The sequence below is a fragment of the Lacerta agilis genome, chromosome 6 (genome assembly GCF_009819535.1).
Source record: "Lacerta agilis isolate rLacAgi1 chromosome 6, rLacAgi1.pri, whole genome shotgun sequence".
NCBI classification, from domain to species: domain Eukaryota; kingdom Metazoa; phylum Chordata; class Lepidosauria; order Squamata; family Lacertidae; genus Lacerta; species Lacerta agilis.
Genome location: NC_046317.1, coordinates 35,291,887 through 35,309,148, shown reverse-complemented (window position 1 = coordinate 35,309,148; position 17,262 = coordinate 35,291,887).

Here is a 17,262-nt window from a genome sequence, read left to right as displayed (position 1 = left end):
CTAGACATTGTTCTGTCAGCTTGTAGCCAAAACAAGGTGTGCCATAATTCTATCTCTTCACAACAACTGACAAAAGGTCTTGAAATTTTACAGATCAGATCACCAAGCTTAATAGCACTACTATTGGGGTGAGGTTGGTATTAATCTTTTCCATTCTGCTTAATGTTCAAGTTGACTAAACTACTGTAATATTTCTCTGGGTTAGCACACTCCAATGCATTCCCATGTAACTTGGAATGTCAGTTTTGCATCATGTCACTGCCTGCTCTGGCCCCCATCCTAGCTTTGGGACATTCACAGATTGTCCTAAAAGTTTGTGTTACAGTACTGACAAGTTAAATTACTAAGTTACTATAAATTAATGTTTTTCAGTAACTACAGGGGACTTTAATTTGAAACCACGTTAATTACATGGTGATTCTCGTTACCTCTGCTGCATTATCTCCTTGAAATCTCTGCAATTAATTTGTGTCGTTACTGTTGTTGCTGCTGCTGCTTTCAAACACAAACCATCCTAGCATTCATTATCACATACCCAGCAGTTTGCCTGGTGTTTTTCTTTTTTTTCTTTTTTAAAGGCATCTTATAAATCAACACCCTAGTTTCATGCCATGATATGTTGAATGAAGATGTGGACACAGCTAGGATTAAAATGACCAGAACCTTATTGAGAGGCATAGGTAACATAGCTTAACTCTAAGAATGGTGCAAAGAGGAACTCTTATTAGTAGCCTGACCAGTTTGGGGCAGGCATTGGTGTTCCCAGTGAAACCACTTCTTGCCCATTAAATAGGCCATGAAGCTGTTCCTTCCAAGGGAGAGAACAAAATTTTAAAATAGGGATCACAACCCTCATTGAAAAGCTTAACTCGGTCTTTGCAGAAACAGTAGTTCTTCCTGTACAAAGCCAAAGGGTTGACAGTAGCCTCGGAAAGATCCTGCCCATATTCATCTTTGCATTTGTTGTCCGCAGATCCTGCGCAGAAGCTCACCTCTTTAATTTAATGTAAACTCCTGGGGGAGTTTTAAAATCCCTGTTATATCCTGAAAACCTTGCCAATCAGTTCCAGCCCTCCCCTTTTGCTTAAGTTATGATCGTCAAGATAAATCATCATGTAGGAACACTGTTCCCCCACCCCCTGCCAAGCTTTTCCATATAGCCAAGGAAGCATTGCTTCACTCTGTGCCCTGAATGCTGAACCAATGTGTCTGTGGCCCTAAGCTGCTTTTGGAGGGGGACTCTAAATACTACCTTATCTTTTCATATTGTGGACATATAGAAGGAAAATGTAGCACATTGACATCTGATGCAGGAAATCTGTAAGCTGGGTTTGTACATATAATACCAGTAAGTGCCCACAAACACCACTTTGATGTAATCCCACCCCCCACCCACCATCCAAAGCTTCTTGTGACAGCTACTCCAGCAGCATTTGCATTAACTTCTTGAAACAGGCCAGTTGGAATTCTGGAATTCACTGGTGGATTGGGAGTCCAGAAGAAAAACAACAAATCCCTGTAAGGAGGCCTTTGCGAAACTTGAGCTCTCCAGATGTTTTGGACTAGGCCCCAGCCAGCCGATCCGATGTGATAAGAGATGATGGGAGTTGTAGTCCATAACTTCTGGAAGGCATCAGGTTGGAAAAGGTTGCTTTTGGTCGGTCTATGCAGCGGGGCAATGCTATGAGTACTCTCAGAAAGTTTGATTAAAGCTGTTAAAGTGCCCCTTTTCCATCAAGGATAAGTCAAGCAGTTTTCTACATAGAGGCATATCCCCTCTGAGTGATAGACCTTTGCTTATAGTCTTTCATGGCCGTGACACGTTACAAGCAGATCCCAAATTTTCTGATTCAGGCAGTTGGTTGAGTAGATCTCAAAGCCAAAGCAATTGTTCCTACAGTACAGGTGCAGGGTGGTTGTTTTTTTAATCTCCCTGTGTGGAAAGCCTGCATAGGACTCGAGTGTTTGTACCCAGTCTCTCAACTCGACAGGCAAACAAACCTAGAATTGGATCAGTGGAAGTGAAGCAAAATGTAGCATTTGCAAATGATAGCAATCTGAACCCCTTTGCACAGAGCTTTCTGAGCTCCACAGCTTAAAACAGTGGGGTGTTATTTTTTCATGTGAATGAGAATGCTTGTTTTAATAGGAGCATGGCCTGGATTTCTCCATCCAGTTTTTTTTTGGGGGGGGGGGTGGCAGGTGGGGTGGAGTTACTTGCCTAGTAAACAAAGAACAGTAGAATTGATTCTGTCTTCCTTTTTTTTCTAAAAAAGAAAGATGGTATGAAGCAATAGCAGAGAAATGTTAATTTTGTAACTTATTGGTTAGATTACTTGGATTCTCTTTTTAGGGATTGGGGTACATAGCGCACCAGGAATGTACAGCACGACCCCTTGTTCTTAGGATTTTTTTTTGTCAGCCCTACATGAAAGAGGTTTTGTGCTGGGATGCTCCACTCTGAAGCTGTTCTCTGTTTCGCATGTATTTACAGAGATGTATGAATATTTGATTAATGAGTCATGGTCTCTGGAGAAATTTAATAACTCTACTGCTGTACAAAGCCAGCTCCTTTACTGGTAACACAGCTGCCAAGGGTGTCTGTGACACTGAAGCCCTTTCTGGATCTAATGTATGCTGGGAAGTAAATTCCTTCATTACAAGGCGACACATTATTCACTCCCCAATTTTGAACTTTTGCAAGCTCACTTTGCTGGCTCAGATTTGTAAAGATTTTCCCTGCGGAAACTAATCTGCGACATGTGAGCTTTCTTGTTTTGGCAAAAGTTTAATGGGGAGGCCAGGTTGCAAAGAGACACATCCTGTCCTCCAGCATGTCAGAGGAAAAGAGGTTCCCCTTGTGTTCTTGCAACACCTTTAGTCTAATCTGAAAGATCATTCTCAAATGAGCTATGTTAAAACAAAAAAACAACGCACTTGTCCTGGGTTGGCATACATAAGAGTTCAAAATGAATTTCATAAGCTGCGTCAGGGGAGCTGCTAGCTGGGTCCCTTAGGCTGCATTCCTATACATCTTTATCTCAGAGTAAGTCCCATTGAACTCAGTTGGGCTTACCTCTGGGCAAACCTGTATAGAATTGTGGTGTCATACATGTGTACTAGAATGATAATGTAATTTTTTTCCATGCTTCCGGGATAACCCTATGTGTGTTTCTGAAAACTTCAATGGGTAGCTAGGTGTAGGACTGCAGCTTTTAAGATAACATGCGGGGAAAGAAAACTGAAGCACAATTGCTGTGGTTTGGTACACATGTGACTCACCTTGGTAACACAGACAAATGGAGCTCATGGTGTCTGAATAAGGTTGCAATCGGTAAATTCAGTTGTCAATATTGGCCAGGAATGGTGTCAAGGGTTTTAAAAACTATTGGGACCCAGGGTGTTGTAATGGTTAGAGAGTTGGGCTAGGAACTGAGAGAGCAGGGTTCAGATTCCCAGTAAGCCATGAAACTCACTGGGTGACCTTGGGTCAGTTGCCATCTCTTAGCCTAACCTACCTCACAATGTTGTTGTGAGGATGAAATGGGGGGGGGAGAGAAAACCATGTACACCACCTTGAGACCCTTGGAACATAAAGGTGGTATATAAATGTAATAAATAAATAATAAAACTAAACAGAAAAGGGCAGTGTCATCTAGCCTAGCAATTCCATTAAGAACCTGGTTTGCAACTGTGCTGCATTTATTTCTCCAATGCACCTCCCAGCCAAATCCAAACCCGCAGCCTTGTTAAGATACTTTACGGGGGAGTGTGTGTGTGTGTGTGTGTGTGTGTGTGTGTTTTGGGATGGAGGAATAGCTATTTCGGATTGTTCAGCATAAAATGTGGTAAAGATAGGGAAACAAAAAAGAAATCAATTTAACGACAACTCGGGCTTAAGAAATCTGCGAGAAAATTTCATCCGTATCACTTCTGTCCTAGGAACCTATGCTTTATTGCTTGTCTTAGCATAAATCCTAGGTTTTTCTCTCTTCCCCTCTCCCAGTTTTGTAGTTTCTGTATGGAGAAGTTAACTGCATTATAATAAAGTTTTATGTCACTGAATTTGTGTGTTTTGGAGACTAGTTTAAGTTTGCTCTCTCTCACACACAGAGTGTTTGTACATTTGGACTAAGCTATCATCTAGGGGATGAAAACAATGCAATGTAATCTTTTACATGGATCCACTTGACCCACAAGCACATCGTGTCTGTATTTTTCATGTAAATTAATCTTCTCTTAATGAAGGAGTTGCGAATCTGTGGTCTTCCAGTTGTTGCTAGACTCCACCTCCCATTAGACCCATGTCAGGGCTGATGGGAGATGCAGTTCAGCATTACCTGGGTTGCCTCAGGTTCCTCATCCCTGTTTTAACAGTAGCAAACAGCACACCAAGTCAGACCATTGGTCCATGTAGCTCAATATGCCTGCACTGACTGGCAGTGGCTCTCCAGGATTTCAGGCAGGCTCTTTTCCAGCCTTACCTGGAAATACTTGGGATTGATTGAACGTGGAACCTGGCGGGGCGGGGGAGACACCTGCAGTACGCATGTAATCAAAAGCACCAATCTTTGTCTTTCTAATTTCAAGCTAGTATTGCTCTTTTTTTTTTGGTATGGAGATTTCCACAGGAAATTATTCACTGCCCATTTGCTCATTCTCCAATTTTATTTCTAATATCTAGGAAAAGGGATCAATTCTCACTTAGAAAGTTAGGTAGATATTTTAGTGGTGTTACTTCAGCTAAACTACTTGAAATAATGGGAAGAAACACTAAAGGAAAGGAAAAGGAAAAGATAAATTTAGTGCAGAGGCTTTCATGGGGAGTTTTAACTGCAGCTTAGAATTATACATGCTATGCAGAATTTCCTGCAACTCCTTCTCCTTAGGGCCACAATGCATTACAGCAGACGTATAATGAAGCTGCTATAAAATCTCTGGTAATTAAGGGGGATTTGACAGTAATTGCAACAGTGAATCAACTTAATTATTACCTGCTTCAAAGAGAGCTAAACTGATGTTATAATCTAACCTTTCCTACTTTTAAAATGAGAGATTAAACAAGTATGTGTAGCATTTAAGAATTAAATCTGTTGAGATAGAATTCTATTAATATGCTTTTACACACACACACACATTTGGGTATGCACAGCTGATGTGAGCAGCAGAGCTATTATCCAACAACCACTGAAACAGCGAACATTTCTTCCTATGTTTAAACAGTTAGGTGTTGTCCAACATCTGTGCTGCAAGCCGTCTCCTTGGCTATTAACAAAGGGACCCATATAAAGCCCTCTGCTATAAAACTGCACCACACAAACCATACTGAGCCCTCTAGCAGCCTTGTAGAAGAGGTCCAGTGTGATTTCTGGACAGTTTTAAGCACATTGTGCTGAATATGTATTTAAAGCAGGGGTGCCAACTCAAATAAAATATGGGGGGGGGCAGATAAGCCCCACCCCACAGAATCAATGACATGATGTGGTGCACACACACCATTTGAATGGCCATCAACTGGGGGGGGGGGCGGATGCCCCTCAAATATTTTATTTTTGGTGGGGGGCAAAGACCCTTTAGCCCCTAGGACTTGGCTCTTGTGATTTAAAATATAATGCAAAGCCATATAATCATTGAAGATGCAACAGACCTGAAAGTTGCTTTGTAGGTCTTATTAGAATAGATACTTTATGAGGTTTTTCTTTTAATGCAATGGGCCTTATAGACTAAATATATGCCTTGTTCACAAGTGTAGAAAGTTATAGCCATGTTGCTCCAAAGAGGACATGAGGCATGAAATAGGGGGAAACCTTTCCCAACCTCGTTCAGTTTAAATTTCTAATTTTTGTTATATGCATTATACATTTGGATTTCAAAAAGAAAAAGAAAAAAGCTTTTGACAAATCCTCCCCACCCAACAAGTTCCTGAGTAGAATTTAGCAATCAAATCATCACACAAATGTACACATCCTTTTTACTACTCCCATTTTTATTTTTATTTTGGAAGTTTCCTGTTTCAATGTCAAATGTGACTGCATGGGACTCCCTTGGCAATTGTCCACTTGCATATATATTTAATTTTATAGCACTGTAGTCCCTGTTTTTAGTTGGTTGTCTCTCAGCACTTAGGTCTCACATTGGGTCCTGGTGCCATTTCAGTTTAAGTCCAGTGCCACCTCCTCTCTGGTTGGTTCCATGACCAACTCTTTGAGGGGACAGTCATTTAGAAAATCTAAAACATTCATCCATGTTGTTATGACTGGAACACACATTTTCTGTGTCTATGTGAGAGCAATTGAAGTCACCTAGTATTGCAATTTTTTCTCCTTTACTTCATTCTCCATCATCCTTTAGCAAAAGTGATAAGTTACTTTGGGGGGAAGGGGGTCTAGTATTGACACCCATAGTGCAACTGTGGAATAATCTGCCCCAGTTAAGACATTTCAAGGTTGTTTGACTCTGTCCTTTCTTTGACATTAATTAATTTCTGCAGAGGGTATTTCTATTTATTTATATCCTAACTTATGCTGTGCACAAGAACTTTTTTCCTTTACCCAACCCTGGAACTCTTAAGTGCTTTTCTGACCAACACAGAAATGGCTGTTCTTTGAATTCTCAGTAATTTCACACATTGTAAGGGATTGAAAATGGGCCTTATATGATGTACATAGAAAGACTCATAATAATGGTTTTCATCCTGGACAGTATCTTTGAAGTCTTAACAGAATTAACAGAAGTGTGTTGGCTGAGACTATGGGTTAATGCCTAAGTAGTTCTAAAAAAAAACATTTTACAGAACTAAACTCACAATAAAGCAATTAGCTCCTTGAGTAGAGAATCAAGGTCAAACTTCTGTCAAGGTCAACTCTCCTTTTATGTTTGTGTGGTAAATGTAGCTCCCATGAGATTTAGCGTTCATGTCTTACAAAATGGAAGTTTTCTCTGCCCTAGAGAAGAAATAGATTTCCAATGGGTATTGACCAACACATTCTGTCAGAATTCTCCCTTGAACATGTTCAGTAGAAATTACTATGGAGGTATTTCTTTTCAACACTGCCAATATTCAAAGCCGTGTTTCTGATTTTTGTCAACTAGTGAGCCATAATCTAAAGGGAACTAAAGTTTTGAATCTATGGCTTGTTAAGAGATAGAGTAAGGACCTAAGTATATGTTATGACAGAATTAGTAATCATATCGTTAGTTTTTTCAGTGTTGTACTAGGCATAGGTGAATTGTGATCAGTACGTGCAGCACATGAGATGGGGAGATGTAACATCCCTCTTCAGATGCAGTGCTGGTAAAAATTGCCCCCAATGTGCGCTAATGGGTTTTCCCTCGTTTCCATATGAGGTGGAGGAGATCACAGCCAGGGAGGGCAGGCTTAAACCTCCTCTCCCCTCAAACTGCAGTGCTGATCACAATCCCCACACACCAGGTATTTAATTTTGAAAAATGAATAAGATGATTGCCAGTAAGGTAATTAGCACAATGTGTAACTTCCTGTGAAGAAAATTAGAATCAGAGAGTCGAAAGGGACCCCGAGAGTCCTCTGGCCTAACCCCCTGCAATGCAGGAATCCTGCCCACAGCCATCCCTGAGTGGGCTCGAACCACCAGCCTTCTAGTTAACATCCAGGCATACTGATCTCTTAAAACAAGAAATGGTAGTTTGGCTTAGGTTGTGAAATCCTAAGGCATATAATCTGTATGGAGCAATATCATACCTTTTCTTCTCTATCTTATCTTTGCCTTCCTACACAAGGTTCCCTGTTTAGAGAAGACTTCACTGTAGCACCCATATTTCTTGTTATGGTGAGGTGCAAAAAAGTGTTTTGGGTTTTTGTTGTTGTTTTGCAGTTTAATCCCGAATATATCAATATATATATCCCATTGACCTGGTGTAAATCCCTGTTTAACCCAATGGGACTCCCCCACCCTGCTCCGCCCCAAGCAGCCATGTATAAATTACACTGTAAGCTTTGCTGTGAATCTGCATGCACCTTATTTTTGTTTATCCCACTGAAAACTGAAATGGCACCATGTTTGGTGATTTCTTTTGGGTTGTGAAAACAAGGGCGAAAGTGCTTACTGCAGAGTAGTAGTTTCCTGATGCCCATTCAGAATGAGGGCAGGAAGACTTGGCCTAATTACTTTGTTAAAAGCATTCTTAACAAGAGTCTAAGAATTTAAAACATATCCGAAAACAATAAGGTCTTCACCTGTTTACTGAAACTCCCCTTGGCGTCATGGTTATCATGAAACCAAAAGTAATTGGTATCATAGTGTAATCACATGGGCAAAGTGGCCCCTGACTGTTTGGGATAATATTGCCAGCAGGAAAATTGCAACATTTGGAAAAATCAAAATGGCACTGAAGATGCCATCAGATGCAAAAAAATCAGATTAAAAAAACCACGAAAACTACCAGTTCTTAGGAGTTTGTGGGATGGGTAGTGAGCACTTCAACACCCCAAAGCTGTCATTTTGCTTTACTTTGTAAATATTTACTTTATGAACTTTGGAGCTTTGGTACAGTTAACCGCTAGCAGAATATGCGAATAACTGTGGAAAGCCAATACCATGGGGGGGGGGCAGGCAGGTTGCCCTCTAGGGCTAGCTGTGATAATGGAGGCATTCAGTGAAGTAGATGCTTATAGCTTCAAAATTTATGGACTATATAAATCCCCCCTCCTTCCTTTCTTTCTTTTTGCACAGATTGTGATACCAGGCAAAGAAAATATTTCTTTAAAAAATGCTTTTTTAAACACAAGATTTTTGGACTAGGAATAGAACTCTTTTCTAAATGATGCTCATATGTATAAGTGGGGGGAAATAGGCAAACTTTTAACAAATTTTCATGGGTGCCTTTTGCTATTTTTACAGCACATTTTAAAATAAATGAGAGATTAACGTAGGAAGAAGTACTTAAGATGCATGCTCAGTGACTATTTTTTTCATAACGTTTTAATGGGCTCAGGGCTGAGCTCCACTAAAATCTAGATTTATTAGAAACGTTTCATGCATTTCAATGGAGTTTTTCATCATGAATCTGGATATTTTACATTATTTCCATAGAGTTGACCCTTTGGTTCATTAGAAATGCTCCAGTATAATCAATGGACCATTTCTAATGATCCTGGTTTTACAGCAAAGCCAAGGGTCAGTTGTACTGAAAACAATGGTGCTAACCTCTCGGTTTATTAGGAAAATGCTTCCATGTCTCAATGGAGCACCTCTAATAAATCATATAAATAAGTGCCCTGTACTAAAAATTAAAAGAAAAGTGAAGATCCATTGGTTGTGATCCTTCAGAATCACAGCAAGTTAGAAATTAAGTACCCTACCTCTCCCCTCTAAGGATTTAGCCTGGTGCTGCTTTTGCCCCCAAAGCCCTGTCGCCTGGGAGGCAGATTGGCTCACAGCTCTGCCTACAGACACAGCCCTCCACCCAGCAGAAAGAGTGTCTCACTTGGGGCAGAAGCTTCCTAAAGCTTCCCATCCTTCCCCGCCTCCCCCATCACACACACGTCTGTGCTGGGCCACAAAGACCACTCCCAGTGATCCAGGAATGGGACAATTATGTGATGCTCTTCCCAGATGGCTGGGGAGCTCAAATCTAGCTTTTTCCAATGGCCGTTTCCCCAAATATCACAATGTCCTGGGGTGTTGGAAATTTCCTTTCCAAATTTCCTTCCCTAATTGTACATGTTCCCAAAACAATCTTCTTCGCATATTCTCTAGAACCCACTTTCCCATTTCTTTTCTCAATAAAAGTGGTAAGTGGTACTGCCTGGAAGTGGCTCTAATCTGTAAACCTCACTTAACTGATGCTAAACTGTTCATTCTTATTGCTTCACTTATTGCTTCACTTACAATGCATGCAGATTTAAATCTCAGTCACTAAGAGTGGAATTCAACATTGCACTATTATAAATGTTGGCATAGTGGTTAGAGAAATAAGGTAAAGGGATATTAAGTGGACTAGGACCTGGGAGACCAGTGTTCAAGTCCCCACGTGGCCATGACACTCACTGAGTGACCTTGGGTCAGTCACTTCCTCTCAGCCTAACCTACCTCACAGGTACAGGTAGGTAGCCGTGTTGGTCTGCCATAGTCAAAACAAAATAAAAAATAAAAAAATTCCTTCCAGTATCACCTTAGCAACCAACTACCTCACAGGGTTGTTGTGAGAGTTAAATGAGGAAGAAAACAATGTACGCCACCTTGAGCTCCTTGGAAAAAAAGCTGGAATATAAATACAGTAAATAAACATTCCATCTGTGCATGCATATCAGTTTGTCCAGTGGAATGATTCCCCTCTCTCCCCAGTGCTATTCCGGGGGTTCTCCTGACTTCCCCAGAGCCAATTTCAGGCAGTGTGGAGGGCATATGGAGGGCAGAAGACAGCCTCTTTGCACAAGTGGAAGCAATTGCACAGGGCTTCTGCTGATGCAGTTAGTTCGGTGAATCTTGCCTTAAGCATGTTGGCTAGTAGGGGCTGGGAAAAACCCCTGCCTGTGCCTTAGACCTTGGAGACCTGCTGGACTAGATGGACCCATAGTTTGGGGTCAGTATTAGACAGTCCCATGTGTTTCATGTTTGTTTTGTTTAGACCAGTGGTTCCCAACCATTTTGTGGCTATGTCCCACCTAAGCATCTCTAAAATCCTCATGCCCCCCACTTCCTGTGACATAAAATCCTTATTATTCAAAAAGTGAACTATTCACGTGGAGGAAGACTAAAGGCCATTAACTGTTAATAAGTCATTCTCAAATTGCCCTCCTTAAAAATCAAATTGCCCCCCCTGTGGGGCGTGTGCCCCATGTTGGGAACCACAGGTCTGGACCTACCTATGTTGTAAAAATTAAAAGACCAGCATTAATGCAAAGTGTGAATTGCACCAAGTCCACTTTTTCCCTTTGAAGAACAGTAGAATTTTGTTTCAAAAGAAGCTCACTCTGGCCATACAAAAAATCTGGTATCATAGCAGACCCGACTCTGTCTAGGCATCCATCACTTGGCTGTAGAAATGCATAAATTGATTAGGATTGGAAAGAAAGAGGCAGTCCTCACCAGTTTTGGATGACAATTTAGCAATAACTTTTATTTAACTTTTGCCATCAAGAAATAATTTATCCAAGATCAACAAATAGGGAGAAAGGAAGGAAGGAAGGAAGGAAGGAAGGAAGGAAGGAAGCCTCCTCTCCCTCCCTTCCTTCCTTCCTTCCTTCCTTCCTTTCTTCCTCTCTCCCTTTCCTTTAGCCCTGGCATGGCTATCAATGCTGCTCTGCCTCTGGTGTTATCTGTTAACGCTCAAGACTTCTGCCTGTGCAAAAGCCCTGTACATGGACATACAATTAAGCTAAGACCAGGCTTTCCAGTAGCTATTGAAAATGTGCTTGGTGGTTCCTATCCCACCCCTTGTCCTTGTACAGAGTGTGCAGGGAGAGGTGAATAACTTTGTCCTCTGTATAATCTCCTCACCCCTTTCTATATCCATGAGAAGGGATCAGCTTCATTTGTCCACTGAAGATCACTCTGGTCACCCACAATATACAAAAGCGTGTTACTTGGAAAATTCTGCAGAAGGATTATGAATGCAGAAGCCCAACCAGATTTCATTGATGAAGAATATCTCTGCTCTTCAAATGGAAATTGATCCTGTCCGTTCCTTTGTCCTCTAACTGGCAATGCTGTGTGGAAAGGATACAGGCTGTGTGGGGAATCTACTTGTCCCGGGTGATCATGATAAAGACCACAGTGTGATTTTAAGCCCTTTCCTTCTCTAGAGGCACCAGCAAATGCACCAAGAGGCAGACAATTTCCTTACCCACTCCCATGAGCTACTGCAGTTAATCATGTCAGCCCATACTGCTGAGTGCTATGTTTAGGGCCTCTGGCTGACAAAGGCAGGAGTTCATCTTATGGTCCCTGGGGCCATCAAGAAGTCCTAAAATGTTCATTTGTGTTGCCTATTGTCTGACCACATCTGTGTGTGCTTTGCAAGTTTTCAGGGCTCATCTTCAAAGAGGTGAAGAGATGCATACAAATCCCCAACCAAGCAAGTTAATTTAATGGTGTGGTGGTGGTGTTTTTTGCTTTTGAAGTGGTGACTTGCACAGAAAGTTTCCTGTGTTAATCTGGTGATCTAATCTGGGCTCAGATTTGCACTTCAGCAACCCAGTGGGTTAGGAGGTAAAGACAAACCAGTGATAAAGACCACACACTCTAGATGGTAACTCACGTTCATCATTTGGCTTATTGATACATAGACCCTGTTGTTTCCAGCTGAATGAAAATGTCGGAAAATGTATGTGTGAATGGGTGCGTGAATAATTCAGACTCTTAATATCTACTTGCAGTAATCAGGATCTTTTATTCAGCCAGACTTCTCCATAATTTCATGCCAGTTTTATCACCTATGTGCAACTACCTAGAGCAGGGGTAGACAACCTAAGGCTCATGGGCCACAAGCGGCCCATGGGGGTTGTTTAACCAGCCCATGAGCTGCCCCTGAACATGCACATACGCTGAAAATCATGTCTGTGCAGACACAGATGCCGGAAATCGCATCTGCACAGATACAGGCGCTGGAAATCGCGGGGGGCGCACGTGTGCGCATGCACAATCTGACCCACGGAGGGATCTCTGCTAGAGTGAACCGGCCCAGATGAGGTAAACCTTGCCAACCCCTGACCTAGAGAGTAGCTCATATGCTTTTTGTCAGTCTGTTACTCAGGTGACAGTGACACTTCAACATATTTGTCAAAAATGATCCAATAATGTTGTGATTCCATGGGGGCCGTGGCCCTGGTCGCAAATTTCTGAGGAGACGCAACCAGCCCCCCCCCCAAGACAGGCTCCCTCATCGAGGCTGGAGCCACAGGGAGGCAAGCCAGACCAAGACCAGGTCTTTGGAGCTGGGGTGCCACCTCCTCTTCCTTCTCGTGGCTGGCGAAGGGACACCTGTACATGCCCTGCCCTGGACCGGCTGAGATGGAGGCAGTGTGAAGGCAACACTGCCCACCGAGGAGGGAGGGAGAAAGAAGAAGGCAGGAAAGCACTTCCGCTTCCATGGCCCAAAGGGGACTTTAGACTGCCCTTAGACCAACTGTCAACCACTCACCCACATCAATTCACCTATGAACCTAGCAGGAGTTTCAAAAACAGCAACCAACATGGCACAGGCTCAACTATACAAGAAATCCATTTGGTATGCCTAGAGAAGCTCTTTGAATCACAGCATTATAGTTATATGGATTCATGTAGATGTTACATTTATTTTTGCATATGTGCATATGAGCGTACATGCATACTACCCATTTTATTTTTGTAGGAAATAAGAAAGGTTTTAAAAAAAATGTCACGGGTTCATTAGTGTGTTGCATGCAATGTGCATTGGAGCATGAGTGTTGTCGTCCCGTCTCCCCCATCCCCCGGTTTCAGACATCATGATAATATATTTCCTAGAAGAATCATTTCACTTCATCATCACACATGGGCTCCTTTTCTAACCATGTTAATTGTTTCTGCATCAAAATCACCGATGATAACTCTTTCCTGTATTGTCATGTTGTCTATAAATATTTAGCAACTGGCTTGCCTTTTCCTGCGCGGCTCCCGCATTCGAGATGCAAAGGTAGCATCTGCTGAAATTGAAAGCGGCCACATTTTTGCGATTGCTTAATTAAATGCCAAAATTTATCTACATTAACAACAAAGTGGTAAAATTTATTGATCAATTCACATGATATAAGTTGACAAATGGCCCGGGCAATTTCCATAATTTTCTACATGTGTTAAAATTTGTAATGGGGGAAAAGAAGAGAGCGGGCGAGAGAGAGCACTATATTAACATTCAATGGGGAATGAAAGTGATGTTTTGTAATAGAAGCTAATGCCCTGCAGCAGTATACTTTGTTTTCCGTGCCCTGTCCAGGCAGAGGCTGTTTGAGTAGTGTACAGATGGGTCTCTGACAGTCCTACAGCTGTTCTCCTAATTGTCCATTAAGTGTTCTATTGATTCCCTGATTCAAAGTACATGTCTTTCAGCTCAACCTATCGTGTGAAGTGGCAGGCACATTCCTTGTAGGATGACAGAGCTGCCTGAAACCTAAAAACGTGGGCTGCCACTTTCAATTGAGCATCCTGCTTTCAAAGGGAAAGGCTTGGTTAAAGGAGCTTTGTAATAGCAGGATGGGATTTTAGTTTCCAAACTTTGAGCATCAATCAATTAAAGCAGCCTTAAGCAAGAGGAGCTTTAATTCCTCGTAAAGGATGTGTCGCTGCTGAGGCCTGCCTGATGAAAACATTGGGCAAGCATATTGGCATCCTATTGATAACAAGTTACTAGATTTATTTAAGCATATGCAGATCTTCCTCAAATTGTTCTGACGTGAGCCGTCAAGGGTATTCTTATTTAACTTGGCGCTCTCTCTCTCCCTCGCCCTCTCTCTCTCTAATAGGAAAGCCTAGATCATTGCTGATTCCAGATTATGCCACTCAGAAGCCTGTTTAAAATCATCTTTCTTTAATCTGAAAAAGTGAGACATAGGATGCCTATCAGTGGGAAGAACCATAAATCTTCAAAGAAACGAATAGCCCCAGATAAAACTGTAAAAGTTATTTAGTTTTCCACAGAAAGAGGTTTATTAATCTAAAATTTCCAGTCCATTGTGCCATGATTTGGTTTTCACACAATATCTCATTTCTGGCAATGTATAAGGCTTGTATCTCAAGCAAAGAGATGATCGCCTCAAATCTGAAATAGAGGTGTCATGGAAGCAAATTCCTCCTAAACAAAAGTGAGGCGGTGATTCTTTAAAAGGTTTTGTTCACCAATATTAGTTTTTAAATAGCTTTTACTGTTAGGATTGGCTTAATTTCAACATACGTACTTTTGAATGTAAATCTGTGTACGTAGGAATTACTTTGTTGTGTCATTGTTAAAAAGATCTTGTTTATGATTTAACAGTTTATACTTATTGGTGTTGAATGTGTATTGCTAGAGGAGGTTTTTGTCTCATAGAACATAAAAGTTTGAGATGTCAAACTTTTACAGATTTAGGGTTTAAGAGAAATTATTCTTATTCTGCTGAATTATTTCCTGTAAACATTAACGTCTTATTATTTCATGCCACTTTGTTTTATTGTACATTTTAGTTTTTTCCATATGAGATGCCTAAGTTTGTGGCATTTTATATCTCCCCCCCCCCAGATGTTAAGTGGTACTATGAACCAGAATTTAAATTTAAACTTTAAACCAAGTTAAGTGTCCAGTTTGTTGCCTGATAGCCAGACCTACTGGTTCATTCAACTCAGTATTATCAACTGATTGTCAGTGGATTTCAGATGAGAGCTTCTCTCATCTCTACCTGGAGATGCTGGGAGATTGAACCTTGGACCTTCTGCATAGAAAGCAGGTGCTCTACCATTGAACTGAGCCCTTTTAAATAGTCCCACATCTTCACCTTGTTTTAGAACTTTACATTTCTAAAGCCCTTGCCGGGCTTTCCAAAAGCAAAACTAAACACATGAGGGATGGCAACGGCAAGGAGAGAATGTAGGTCGAAACACACAGGCTTCATCGCCATTTCTGTCACCTTTCAGCTCATGGAAATAGATGTTTTAGTTCATGCCTGGAAATAAGGTCTTGGGTTATTCCGGGGCTGGTGGGACATGCACAACAACACCTGCCATACGGGACATGCAAGCGGCCTTCTCTTTCCCCTTTGGCTCTTCTCCACATTTGCAACAAGATCTAAGAAGTGGCAATAGCAGCACAAGTGAAGGTGAGTATCTTGTGCATTGCGAGGAGTCAGGAAGAGATAATACTTGACACCAACCTAATGTGAATTGCATTTACTGGGGTTACAACATCCATAAAAATGCACATATCAGTGAAAATAACACTGAACTCCCTTTTAGGAGAAATTGTTTTGCAAAATGTATATATTAGTCAAAATTGCATACCAACTATTAGGAGAAATTTGCATTAAATGCTGATGAATTTTCATGAGGACTTTCCCCCCAAAAAAGTTCACAAGCTGGTGTGAAAATGTGGAGAAGTGAATTTGAGACTTGAAAAATGCAAAATTGAGAGAAAATGAAATCGACTGATTGGCCCATCCATAATGAGGGCTCCCTGAAGAGGGCTGCGTTCCCAGTCTATGGTTATATTTAGTATGCATTCCTCATCTATTTAGATCTTGTTCTATTTACATGATTGAGTTTTTGTGTCTACCAATATGTGATAGTTTTGCATACATTTACACACATTGAGCATATTCATATTCTCAATTTAGGATTGTATTTTGGCCATCGTGCATGGATTAAAGATATACCCAAAAGGATATATTATTATTATTATTTATTAAATTTGTATACTGCCCTTCGTCCATAGATCTCAGGGTGGTTCACAACACAAAATTACATTTTATTTTTTTTTAAGCAGAATTTATTGACATTTTCACAAAATAACACAAACCCAACCCCCACACCTACAAATATCAAAACAAATACAAATACATATAATGTCAGGATTCTTCTTCTTATCTGTATACCTTACTGAAAAAAAAAAAATTCTAGTTCCAAATCTTGACGTTTGACTTCCCCCGCCTATACACCTTCGGTTTTAAAACAATACACTATTTGCTTAACAACTTTTCTCTATAAAAATTTAACTTTACTTAAAAACACAAAAACACCTTTATCTTAATCTTTGCATTGTAACCTAAAACTTAACCAAATATTCTTACAGCTAAACTTATTTCTTCTATCATTTATCATGCTGCTTTTAACTTAAATTCAATATCTCCTTACTTATATAAAATAAACTTATAATTAACAGACTTCACACTCCGATTTCGGATGCCATGGCAGACCATCTATATTATACATTAATTAGTTCAACCCACTCCCCTTCTGTCCATTATCTTCTCCTGTCTTTCACCAGAACCGAATCTCCTATTATATTCTTCTAAATGTCCACAGATCCAGGTTGCAACCACAACAAACCCTGCATCGAGCTCCAAGATGTTCATCCTCTCCATTCTGAGTTTCTCCGTGCCTTTGTGCCATACTTCTTCTTCTTGTAGAAATCTTAATTCTATGTCCCTCGACCCCGGGCTGCCACCTCGGAGTCTGGATATTAAAAATCTTTCCGTTCCAGGGCTGCTGCCACCCCCTGAAATCGGCCCCTGTTCCATTCGGATTTGCTCAGCCCTCTCAAACCATCCTTCCAGCTCTTTGCAAAAGTCTGTTTCCA